The sequence below is a fragment of the Typopeltis vanoorti genome, chromosome 2 (genome assembly GCF_054136105.1).
Source record: "Typopeltis vanoorti isolate ZY-2024b chromosome 2, IOZ_Tvanoo_1.0, whole genome shotgun sequence".
NCBI classification, from domain to species: domain Eukaryota; kingdom Metazoa; phylum Arthropoda; class Arachnida; order Uropygi; family Thelyphonidae; genus Typopeltis; species Typopeltis vanoorti.
The window spans coordinates 73097521-73109629 of record NC_143550.1 but is presented as its reverse complement, the minus strand read 5'-3'; the positions used below and the strand labels follow the sequence as shown (position 1 = coordinate 73109629).

The 12109-nt window shown below is 34.1% G+C and overlaps 1 protein-coding gene across 1 annotated transcript in view; it reads right to left on the bottom strand.

Moving 5' to 3' along the window:
- LOC150109175 (major facilitator superfamily domain-containing protein 6-like) overlaps positions 1 to 11315 on the bottom strand; it is a 55640-nt gene extending 44325 nt beyond the window's left edge. Inside the window, exons 1-2 of the mRNA XM_090405914.1 lie at positions 11197 to 11315; positions 10803 to 11059 (exon numbers count right to left, since the gene is read on the bottom strand). The gene's annotated coding sequence lies outside the window, so the exon portion shown is untranslated. The remainder of the gene's footprint in view (positions 1 to 10802; positions 11060 to 11196) is intronic.
- Between the last annotated feature and the right edge of the window lie 794 nt (positions 11316 to 12109).

The following is a 12109-nucleotide window of genomic DNA, read 5'->3' as shown; positions in this document are numbered from 1 at the left end:
ATGTCCGCGCGGTTAGCCTAGTGGCTTTGCGCTTCGCAACCATATGCCTGGGGAAGGAGTGTCCTAGGTTCGATTCTCGTCGGAGACGTGAGGAGCTGAAGGATCTTCCTCAGCCATAGCCAAGTTAGCCGGTCTTGGGCGCGGGCAGTAGGGTTTTTTCCGCAAGTTTATCTGGTGTTTTTCATCCCGCAAGCAGGCAAACCGGCCCCGTGAACACACAGGGATACAGCCAAGAATACCTTCAGGCATAGGAGTGACCATTCTATCCTCGTATTTCGGTTACGAAATCCAAGCATGCTTGGAAGGTTGTGGGCCTTAAAGGCCTGTTAAAGCCATTGGGATAGATAGATAGATTGGTACGCGGATAGGGTGCTTACTTCAGAAACCTATATAGAGATGAGCATTTTGAAATGTAATCTGGAAAATACTGGTATTCACACATTTGTATAAATTGTTACATAGTGGGCCATTCCACAGTTTCTTTTCGTTCTATAATCTTTTCGTTGTGTGTGTGTGTGTGTGTGTGTGTATATATATATATATATATATATATATATATATTTCAATATACCCTCCCCACTATGCGTTGTGTCAACTGTAAAGTTTGGTAGCGGTCTGAGGTTGTTTTACATAGTTCAAGCTGGACTCCTTAGTTCCATTGGAGGAAAAATCTAGAAAAATCCGTGCTTCCTCCTTTATGACAGAAGTGTCCCGTCCACAAAGTGAGGTCTGTGCAGGAATGGTTTGATGAGATGGGTGTTGAAGAACTTGACCTGCCTACACAGAGCCGTGATCTCAACCCTATCAAACAACCTTGAAATGAATTGGAAATGAATTTTCCAATTCCACTGAAATGAATTGCCTCACGACAGACCTCACTAATCCTCTTTTGGAAGAATGGAAAGAAATTACCACTGCAGTGCACAAAACTATGGATCCACGGACGAAGGGTCGAAACACTCTCTAACACATCAATGTGGTGTGTGTGTGTGTGTGTGTGTGTGTGTGTGAGAGAGAGAGAGAGAGAGAAGTAGAATGTAGCATTCCGATTCGGATTCCAATATACCCTCCCCACTATGCCCATTAAACTCGAAAGCATGCAACTCTCGCCATCAGATAAATTACAATAAAGTCCAGTAGATATATCAGATAAAGTGTGACACCATCAGATGAACCAAAAGATAAATGCTGAAAGAAAGTTGCCCTTGAAAATGTATCTATTATACTCTATCTTTTGATTTTAGATATTAGATAAACTTTATCTGATAAAGCAAATGGCCAGCAAATTATTCTGAATTACATCACTTCCTAATATAGAGTTGATTTAAGGACGCAAAAACAGTCTCTTTTTTAACATAAAAAATTATGATATTTTATCTAGGAAAAGATCTAACGTTTCTCATAGTCGTCGTTCTGCATGGGTTTATCAGCATGGCATTGACTCAAAGGCGGGGAGCCATGAATAGTTGCAGATATTTGGATAACTGGTGATTATCAGTTGTGATTATCACATTTTTTCATGTGTTTCGCTCCCTATGTTACTTGAGAAAGAAGGTTAAAATCCTTATAGGTCATGGTGCATTATGGTTTGTTTGAAAGATAATGTATAAAATTATACGCCTGAACGAAGAGAATCGCCACTTGTATACCAACGACCTTAGCGTGATACGTGATTAGATTGATTTATAGAAGAAGCTGTAATTTATTCCTCCTGTTTCTAAGTTTTGCTTAGATAAAATGTTGATAATGTTTAGGAGTTATTATTGTTGTAAATATTTATGATGACTTCATTAAGCGATGAAATGATTCAGAATGAGACTATTCTTCCAAATTTCGTGCCAGGGTTTCCCAATCATTATTTATTTTATTGAGACTTACTCGCCATTACTGACTGAAAGGATACACTTATAAGGAAGTATTTCTTAACCACTCCTGAAAAGATAAGTTAAATTCATATTTAACGTGAAAATATCAGAAAGATGAGAAAGGCCTACTACCTTTTAGCAAGGAGGTCCTTTTCCACGTATAGTACCAGCTTTTAAAGTCTTTATTTCTACTGAAGTTTTTTTTATTATTATTATTAGTCACAATCTTGATTATCTCGTTTTAATTCTTAAGTGATTAATTTTAGTCTTATATCTTCCAAATATGAGAATTCGTACTTCTACCATTTCTTAAACGGTAAAATAGACAGATGAAATAGGAATCAAGCATTAAGTTTCTAAACGTGTACACCAGAGGGTGTCACTAGGCATCATACAAACGAACACAGACACAATACGAATAATGTACTTCATTCAGTATGAGAAGAATGTTTTTCCCATTAATATTTACTATCGGTAAGCTAGTTGATATCAGAAGCCATAATTGTCACGCGTTTCAGTGTTTGAAGTTACGTTAAGATGAATAAAATTGTATAAATCTCAGTAGAAATGAAATAGTTGCAGACCTATTAGTAGAAGAAAATGGGATGCATCATTTTTTTTTTTTAATCGTGAAGTGAAGAGGGTAATGAACTTTTGTAGGATGTATCCATGCTTTATCGGTGTTCCAAAGAACACCGTTCAGTTCATTGCTTGTAATTTACGGAGAGATGACCGAAGTACAATTTTTAACTCGTGATAAACTCTCACTGGATTCCCTTAAAAAGCCTCCAATAAAGCTGTGAATTATACTTTGTTGCTAATTAGCAATTTCTAGTGAAATCAAATTAAACTAGGTTCATTTACAATTTATTTAAATTTTATATTCTTTTCTGTATTTATTTAAAAATTTTAGCGTACTCGCACTTCAGAAACACGAGCTGTTTCATTTAAGATCTTCAGTAATCATTACGATCTGTGTGTGTGTATGTGTGTGTGTGCTTATATGATAACATTACATCTTCGAATTAGTAAAACAAACGTGTTTTTTATTTTTCAGAACTAAAGAATGGCTTGTGATTGAAAACTGCGAAATTAAAAATAATATTTGTTGTTAAATGACCGTGTGCATTTCGACAATAAAAGCAAGTCAGATATGTTAATTCTTTTTATAACCTTATAAATAGGTAAACACACCTTTCTTTCATGGCGAACTGGGTAGGATCGCTTTTCACAAGTGCGTTTATAAGCAAATGACACCCTTTCAAGTGACAAGGCTGATGCAAACGGTCTGTTAAAATGGGTCACCTGATGTGCTCAACTATACTTTGTTTGTTGCGTGTGTGGTTCTTTTACGATAATCTTCTTCTTTCAATACGCTTTATTCCCGCTTCATGCCGCGTGTTACTTAGATGCGACTTCATGTTAGTACCACTCCCAACCGACCAGTCGCCTTCTCTGCCGCTGGGGGGATATATTTTGGACTTTAGAATCGTATGTTCACAGGGCCGGTTTGCCTACTTGCGGGATGAAAAACGCCAGATAAATTGGCGGAAAAAATCCTACTTCCCGCGCCCAAGACCGGCTAACTTGGCTATGGCAGATCCTCAAAATTCCTCACGTCTTCAATGGGAATCGAACCTGGGACACTCCTTCCCCAGGCAAGTGGTTGCGAAGCGCAAAGCCACTAGGCTAACAGCGCGGACTGGTTCTTTTACGATAATAAAAATTTTAATTATTTGAAATTTCTTAAATAAATTTTGACAGAACAGCCACACGTTGGTTCGCTAAATTTAATGAACCGGGGGTGTTGACTAGGCAGGATAATCGTTAAAAACCCGAATATTCAAAAAATTCTCAGAAGTTAAAGCAAATTTTGATAAAGCCACTTCACTTTAATCGTTGAATATAATGATACAGGGATTATTGCCTTCTCACCGACCCGAATCGCTAACAAAATTAAAATGAATTTTAATTAAAGTTAAAATTTATTTGAACTAAAGTTTAAAAAATTCTTGCATTTTACACGTTACTAAATTCTTAGTAGTTTGTAAAAATTGTTTAATAATTTTTATAAGTGGAACTATCTTTTAGGAAAATAAAAGAAACTCAAGATAGACGGGAAAATAAGAAAATTATTCAGAAATAATTAGAACATTTAATATAAGTATTCAAAAAATAACACCTTTACAGAATAACAGAAAATAAATTAAATTGCATAAATATAGTTGAAATTTTTTAAATTAAAATTTTAGGAGTTTTGATTTCATATTCACAAAATTAGAAATAATGGTCTTAAAGTCTAATTCCGCACATATATCATTTTCAATAGCTATTACTAACAAGCTTTTTTGTGACATACTTGTGCTTAAGTAGGTTTTAATCAATTTCAACTTAGAAAAGGAACGTTCACCGCTCGCTACACTAACAGGTAAGGTTAATAGTATTCTTCAAGCAATTGACACAATAAAATTAAGAATATCCAAAGGGTTTGGAATATTTAAATTATCCTTCTGAAAAATATCCCGGAAAGCACATAACTCGTCAAATTAATAACGAAGCTTTACGAAAAAATTGTGACGATTTAGAGATTCTCTTGAAGGACGGCGACAATAAACAGAATCTCTAAATTGCCAAAATTTTTTCGTAAAGCTTCGTTATTAATTTGTAGTAATCTATACAAGAAATTGAAATTATCATAATATGTTTTTAGTTGTTCAAAACGTTCTATTAACGAACACATTGCAACGTCTAGAAGTGTATAAAACACATTCACTCTAATTTATCTTCTGGCGATTGTGGCGTTTCTTAATGATGCTCGTAGTCAAATTGTCGTGTCTTCTTTGGTCGTCGAATTTCCGTACCAGTTTTAAATTCTTGTTCTCCATCCACCTCTTCGCTCAGTTCTTTTGCCGTTTTTAGAACTTCTTTAAAATTTGTATCTGCTCGATACTCTTGTAAGAATATTTTTAAGTTTTCGGTAGATTCTAAAGCAAATGTAATGTTCATATTTTTGTCTTGAAGTATTTTACTCACAGGGTTTATTCTGTTAAGTAAATCACACCAAGTTATAAGGGAGCAAATAAATTTGTAGTCTTTTATTTTAGCACATAATGTTTGTGCTTCATGCTGAGTTTCTTTATTAAAATTTTCATTATTTAAAATTTCAAAGAGTCCATCGTAAATTTCTCCTAACTGATATCGTATAGGCAGGATTACATTAATTTTACTTTCCCATCGCGTTTCAGATGACTGTTTCAATGTTAAATTTTACGAACTTTAAAATGATTGCCTAACGTTTGTGAGAGAATGAAAAGAAATTGTATATTTCTTGAATAATTGCATAAAAACTAATTGTATCTGCATTCATTCTGACTGCATCGTTAATGATTAAATTTAGAGTATGAGCAGCACATGGCACGTAAAAAGCTCGAGAATTTTTGTTCAAAAGCAAATTTTGCAGCCCATATTTTTTTCCTTTCATATTTGCCCCATTGTCATACCCTTGACCTCGCATGTCTTCAATGGGAATGTTCCATTTTTCCAGTTGTTCCATTATTGTTGCACATAAACCACGTCCTGTAAAATCTGATATATCTGCAAAACCTAAAAAGCTTTTCATGATCTTGACAATTCCATTGTCACAGGAAACAAAGCGAATAATAATGATCATTTGTTCTGTTTTACTTGCATCAGGTGTGCAGTCTAAAATTATGGAATAATATTTAGATTTTCGAATTGATACTACAGTTGTATCCCTGAGTGCGTTACTTAAAGTTTCCAATATTTCATTTTGAGTGTATTTACTCAAATAGTGTACTCTATTGTTTCGTTGGAAGGTCTTTTCAACATGATTTTCCATAACGTGAACTAACATAGCAAACAGTTCGACTAATTTTAAAATATTGCCGTTATTCCTTTCATATAATTTATCAGATGATCGGCGAAAAGTGAAATTTTGGCTACCAAGGAATTTTATAAATTTCAATAAAGCGTTCTAAAACACTCGTCCAATGTTTCTTTTCCATTTCATACATGCTTTGAGTCTGGTAATCAATAGTAGTTTTGGTTTTTTTTAAATTTTTATCAAGTTCCTTCCATTTTAAGAAATATTTCATGTGAGTTAAACTAGTCTCATGTCTATGCAAAGTTGTACTTACATTATCCAATCGTTATAACATCTACAAGACTACTTGATTCAGTAGGTGCGAAAAGTTTGCAACAAAAGCAAAAAACAGAATTTAAAGTTTCAGAATAAATGAGTCATGTTCTTGGCTCGAGTTCCCCGTTTTCCATTCTTCTATTATAATACGTGTCGCCAAATTCACGACCATATGTATTTCTTGGATATATTATATTTTTCTTTTGAACAGGCCCCATTTCAATTATAACTACTGGTAATTTTCATCAATATTTCCCCATTCACCTGGATATTCTAAATTTACAGAGACTAACAACGTGTTAGTTTCGTGGTCAACTACAACTAAATCTTCTCTTAACTGTTTTTCACTTAAATCATGCGTCTTGTTATCTTATTCAATAGTTGCAATAGTATTTTATGCAAACTGGATGATGTGCACGGTTCTTCAACTCTGATTTCTGATGTATCGAGTTGGTTACAATCTGCATCAGAATATTTTAATATTTTAACAAATTTATTGAGCTCCAGTTTGCTTCTTAATATCTGTTTCTTTCGCAGCATGACGCTTAAGATTGTGTGCACCGGTTAACTTTTTTTAAAAAAAAATTTTGATTCCATTTCTATTTTATACCCACAAGAAATTATTACACAACACGACACAGAGACGAAATAATAGTCCTCACTGCGCTACTGTCAGTAGCCTACTGAGATGCGTACCATATGACTGGTTAACTAGCAACAAATGTTTTGTACGAAAATTCGTTTCTGCGCATAAAACCGTTCACCGTTTCACTTTAGATAAACTGCAGTAGACACAGCATCTGCAGGGAAGCATTTAGCCTGCTTTCGCTGCCAAATTGTAAACAGCCGGCAATATACTTTTTTTTTTTTTATTCGGCGTATCCGGCCTTATTTATTTTAATATTGATCATTCTAAGAATTTTTTGTTTTTATGGTAAAAATTTTGTTTCTTAAAAATGAACTTATGAACCGTGCTCAGGCGGTGGCGCCCCCTTCGTAACGGCGCCCGCATGCACCGCATACCCTGCATGCCCGCTTCCGGCCCAGGAAGCACCCAAATAGTATACTTTTTCATCTTAATTATAATCCAGAATTTTCATATTAAAGAACGAAAAATTACAAGATATATTGCCAGGTTTGAAAACTAGGACACAGTCGAAGTCAGGATAGTGTAGAAAGAGCAATCAGGATATTGACAATATAGTGATGACATGGATGTAGGATAATAAATGGATTTAGACATTGTCATTTGGCCTATTTATGAAAAATAGGCCGCATCACTCGGGTATTGAAATAATTCTCTATGAAGCTATGTTTGGAAATGCACTAAAGGTAGGTTTGCTTATTTCAATATTATATCAACATATATTTTGGAGTATAAAAGATGAAGATTTAAACAATGCTTTGATAAACATTCAAAATAAAAATAAGTTTTTCGATAAACATCAAGAAGAAAACTTTGAAATTTCTGCAGCTGATACAAATATAAACGAAACTTTATAAATAGAGTCCGATGAAAGTTCAAACAAAATGAAATGTGTAGTGTGTTTTAAAGAATGCACATTGGAAAGCATATGTACAGATTGCAAAATGCTGACGATGTACTAGCATCGTCAGCATTTAATATGTTTAACGAGTAGAACCAGACCAGACCAGAACAAAGAAGGTTTAATTTTGCAAACAAACAAAAAAAAAAAAAAAAAGAAAACTACCGACTCTCTAGACCTCGTGATGCTTGTATAGGTTCAACCTTCCATATTAAAGTTCCCGAATTAGACAGTGGAAAAGTTGATTTTCGCTCTGTGTTGGTTATTATAATTGATAATAACTGAAAATGGTTTCATAAATTGGGCACTAGGACTTAATAATAAAACCGTTATACGCAGTGTCATAATTTGGTGTTTGTGAACAAAAACATTTCCCCTGAAGAACTGTCGCCAGAAAAAAAACTCTTCGAACAGTATCTATAAGGCAATCAACAGGTACAGGTCAGGGTTTTGTGAAATGTTTATGTAACAGTAAAGTTCGTAGTTCATGTGCATATAAACAAATGCTTATTTTTGCACTATTTATATTAATATATTATTTAATGCTTCATTTGTAATAATCGGAACTATAAATAAATTTAAGAAAGCAAAACACTAAATAGTTTTTTTAGAAGAAAACGGGCCATTGCAACATTTTACCAACTAATATTTATTTTTTATATTCTTCAATTACAACTAATGGAGATATTCAATAGAATACTTAGGTATTTCTTAAATTACATAGAAAAAGAATGAAATAAAATTATTATTTCGTTACTTCAGTTACACAGTATAATAACTGGTGGTTATTTTTCAAAATTTGCTTAAAAGGATTAATGAAATTTAATTATTACTAAATACATTGCATATATTGTGAGTGAGGGAATATCTATTCAGTACCAGTAACAACCGATCGGAATATATCTATTATTTTTGTGAACTGAATGTGAACAAATAAACACGTGATCTGAGCATATGATTTATCAATTTATCATATCACACGAAGCCAATGATTTATTTGACCTTTAAAATCAGTGATTTTTTTTTTTGGATATTAACAGAAACGATAAGTGAGCAGCTACTTTTAGATAATTATGATTCATAATCCCATTAAATGTAATAGCTACTGCATTTAACTTTTGAACGAACATGAAATATTCTAAGAAATCGGAATAGCACTTAATAAGTGCAGGTCAAATGAGATTTCCTAACTCATAATGTTGTCCTAACTCTCATAAACAAATACAGTTATTTATTGCACTGTTGATGAAAATTCACTTTCTGATTCTGGTTGGTGATTAATGGTTGATAAAGAAAAAATCGATTCACTTTTTTGTGTGTGTAACTTAAAGAATAATTTAAGTTGTTTTCAAAAGAATTAAGCAAATAAAGTTCTCAATATGCAAATTTTAAAACAATGAATAAGATAAGCAGTCTTCTCGGAATTTAATTTTATTTTAAATACTGCACGATGAGCCCTCAGAAATTGTCTTTCAGAGGAAAATGATAGTCTGATGTTATTTAGGGAAATGGCCTGTTCGTGTTTTGGCAAGAACTTACGTATTCCAGTCCGGTAACACCAAACCCAGGATGAACCCAAGTGTCTAAAAATACTGATAGAAGCCCCGACGCCTCTCTACAAGGGAAGGAACCTCATCTCATCTCATCTCATCTCATCTCATCTCATCTCATCTCATCTCATCATCATCTTACTAGAGTATTATGGATCCCTAGTTATGTTCCATAGGTTTTTCCAAGACACGAAGAGAATGTTTATAAGGGAGCTGCGCCATCCATTGGAATGGGACAAGATACAGAGCTTGGACTGTGAAGGAATGGAAATTGATAATATGGAGGTCGAATCAAACTACCTCTCCTTCGAGTCTGAGCGATGCTTGGGGAAATAACTTTTTACTACCTGAATATGTTGTCCAAATGTTGTCCACATGAATGCTCGTGTTCGACTTGCGTGGTGCGTAGTTCCATGCATGAAAATGCAGTAGTTGCTAAGAGAACATTATCTACCATAGTGTATTGTCCCTTGTCTTGCATGGTAAAAGTGGGGATTTTGATATGGGATGCTACTTCTGGTTTGGACTGTAATATCTTATTTCAAGAAATGGAAAGAAAACGTTATAGTCCCAGCTCATAACTCATAATTCCAATCATGAAGCGCAATCATGAGCACCTTTGGGGAGAGTTGGAACGTCAGTTCAAGAGGAGACTGACATCTCCAATTTGACTACATAGCAGAGAACTGGCTGTTTTTTGTTTTGTTTGGTAGAGGAATGACCGAAATGTCAGCGAGAATTTATGTGAGGGAAGAGTGACTGACACCTGCAATCAAATCCAAAGATTGTTGCAAAAATAAAGTATTTTATGAGACATTCAGGTGTCCTGATAATTTTTGCAACATAATGAGTATTTCCTTAATAAAGGCAAGAGTGTATTTAGCGTATTAGAAATGGGCATAATGTTCAATTAGAATGACACTTACAAACTAGAAAAGAAATGCTTATAAACACTCGATATTCCATTGCTTAAACTATATTATATCTCATAATAATGTGATTGGGCCTTTTTATGTATTTATCTCTTTCATTTCTTCATTATAATCACCAGCTATCTGGACAGTCTTTTCTCGTCTGTTTATAACAGATATATTAATTTTGCAGAGTTGTGGTTCTGAATGATCGCAAGATAACAAATCGTGAACATCTGATCTACCAGCTTTCACATCCATTTAGCCTACTCAAAAGCTGACAGACGCAAACCATTCTTCAGTTTCCATTAGGGAGACGAGGTGTTTCATTATTGTTTCCTGAATAACGGAACGAACACATCAAGACACATCAGCCCAAGTATCATGACCTCTACGTAAAGCTTCGTGACATGAAGGATATATTCAGTATACTCCGGACGATCGTTTATTTATTTCCCGATGTTGTTCTCAATTTGTGTTATATTGAATAAGGCTACTAAATTTCTAGCGCAGCAAGATTATCTCCATCTTCACTAAATGCTGCGCCTGTCCCAGTTGCAAATTCAGTTATCCATATGCTATTTAAACCATACTTTATTGAGTGAAAACTCGCATCATCATTCGCAGTGAAACAATAGTATACGTTTTACTTCCGTAACTAAATTTATAATAATTATTTCTATAATTATAAAAATTGTTTCTAAAAGAATAACATAGAAAATAATGGTGAATAGGAAAATTACTGAACGAAAAAAAGAAATTTCACTTACCAATATTTTGTGATACAGATTATTGCACATTGAAAATTCTATTTATCAGTAATGACACACACACACAGTAGGATCAAAAGCACAGCAATCAACCTACGACACAGTAATCCGCTTAGCTGGATCACTGTCCATGTTACTCATCACTCGTAACATTAGATCTACAAGATAATAGTAGACCAGGACACTGTTCCCTTCTTATTCAGTTATGACACACGTTTAATACTGTTGAGAAGAATACGCACAAAACGCAACACCATCTGCAAGATTTGAAGATTCGATTTTTAATACAAGTATTTGTATTAAGTTATAAACACAAACTTGTATTAATTTCCAATGTTTATATCTAAAATGCAGAAATATGATAATAATTGAAACTTTAATTGTTTTTACTTACACTTATCTTCCGCAATAGCAATCAAATACACGAAATTTCATTTCTCGATAGGAAGATTATCAACAACTCAGCCTTGACATGCTAAACGCTTGCACAATTTCCGCTGAATTCGATTTGTGTGCCGACTCAAATTGAACTTACATGTTTTAGAAACCTCACCCGACACATTTTAACGATTTGCACCGTTTATTGAAATTTTAGAATGAGCAGGACTCGGGTATGATCTGCTTACGTTGATCTCCTTGTATGATCGGTATGATCTGCTTACGTTGTAGGTCACTCTGATCAGCAACATCATCCCATACAAGCCTATCTGATAAGTGAGGTACAAAGTGCATAAAAAGTTTTGATAAGTAATAGATCCAGACGTTATTCACGAGGAAATGAAAACTTCCTGAGAGAAATTTCTTAACTATTTGAAGAAACATGATAAAGTCACTTTGCTTGTCCCCACAACGACAATTAAGCTAAAAAAGCAAATAAATAATTAATAAAGATATGTAGGATATAGTTGATTAAAAAACGTGCAGAATTTAAGAAGGCTACTTTGATTAGCATATCAGAGAATGGGATAAAATGTATTTATTTGAATTTGCTGAAAAAGTGTTTGGTTACACATTAGAACTTAGAGTGTGATCAGAAAGGACAGAACAAAAGTATGTTACGGGAGGTATTTCATGCACAATCCTTATGAGAAATCAGTGGTTCTATTCGACTAACTGCAATTAGCTAATGGCTTGGCATTATTATTTCTAGAATGTGGAGTTACGTTCAAATTGAAAATCATCTGTGCATCGAGGTTTTTTATTAAACACTTTAGGTCATATGCTAACGCTAACGTACGTTTGTGTGTGTGTGTGTGTGTGTGTGTGTGTGTGTGTGTGTGTGTGTGTGTGTGTGTGTGTGTGTGTGT